The sequence below is a fragment of the Syngnathus typhle genome, unplaced genomic scaffold, assembly GCF_033458585.1.
Source record: "Syngnathus typhle isolate RoL2023-S1 ecotype Sweden unplaced genomic scaffold, RoL_Styp_1.0 HiC_scaffold_77, whole genome shotgun sequence".
NCBI lineage: Eukaryota > Metazoa > Chordata > Actinopteri > Syngnathiformes > Syngnathidae > Syngnathus > Syngnathus typhle.
Genome location: NW_026871983.1, coordinates 183,618 through 185,000, shown reverse-complemented (window position 1 = coordinate 185,000; position 1,383 = coordinate 183,618).

The window sequence follows — 1,383 nt, the reverse complement described above, 5'->3', positions numbered from 1 at the left end:
CGGCCCCCCCGAGCCCGCACGCCTCTCGCGGAAGGTCATACGCCACCGGCGGCACGAAAGACGCCTCCCGCAACGCGGTAGTCGGGAAAGGCTATTCGGATAGTCGAGCAGAGTTGCGACAACACATCCCGCGGTGCCGTCTGGTTAGGCAAGGGTTTGAGAAACAGCATTCGCGGTAGACCGGCGCGGCCGGCGGACACCCACGCGGCGTGCCGCAATCGGATCGCGCGCTCGGCCTCCGTTGATTTCCTCTAGGTGGGGGATTCGGGGCGTCTCGGTCTCGCTGCCGTTCGGTCGCGCCAAGGCCTGCGGGGGCGGCGCGTAGCGCACGCTCTCGCGGCGGCCGAGGCGCTAGAGTGCGACCCGCAAGTGGGGAGGAACCGTCCACCCAACGCCGGCGCGAGCCGGGGCCGGTGGGGGCCCTACCAAGGCGGGTCATGAGTGCCAGTCGGTCAGTTCGGGAGAAGGGGAGGGTACTCGGAGGCCCGCCGGGAGCAGACGGGGGTCCGGAAGCTGAGGGGGGTGAAGGACGGCGGCCGGGAGCAGACGGCCGTCCCCGGGAGGGGGTGTTCGTTCACGTGCGGACGCCGGGAGCAGGCGGCCGTCACGCGATTCTGCCAACCGTTCCTACCGGCCTGTGTTTAAGGAGGCGGCCGGTCCTCCGTCCTTGGATGGATAAGATTCGCAGATTTTCGCCCGGCCTGTGTTTAAGGAGGCGGCCGGTTCCCTCCTTCCTTCCTTTCTTGGATGTATAACATTCGCAGATTTTCGCCCGGCCGGTGGTTTAAGGAGGCGGCCGGTCCTCCCTCCTTGGATGTATAACATTCGCAGATTTTCGCCCGGCCTATGTTTAGTGAGGCGACCGGTCCTCCCTCCTTGGATGTATAACATTCGCATATTTTCGCCCGGCCGGTGGTTTAAGGAGGCGGCCGGTCCTCCCTCCTTGGATGTATAACATTCGCAGATTTTCGCCCGGCCTATGTTTAGTGAGGCGACCGGTCCTCCGTGGAGAGCGACCCGCAAGTGGGGAGGAACCGTCCACCCAACGCCGGCGCGAGCCGGGGCCGGTGGGGGCCCTACCAAGGCGGGTCTCATTGCCTGTCGGTCAGTTCGGGAGAAGGTGGGGGTACTCGGAGGCCCGCCGGGAGCAGACGGGGGTCCGGAAGGTGAGGGGGTGAAGGACGGCGGTCGGGAGCAGACGGCCGTCCCCGGGAGGGGGTGTTCGTTCACGTGCGGACGCCGGGAGCAGGCGGCCGTCACGCAATTCTGCCAACCGTTCCCACCGGCCTGTGTTTAAGGAGGCGGCCGGTCCTCCACGAGAAGAATTCTGCCAAACGTTCCACCGGCCTGTGTTTAAGGAGGCGGCCGGTCCTCCCCGTCGTT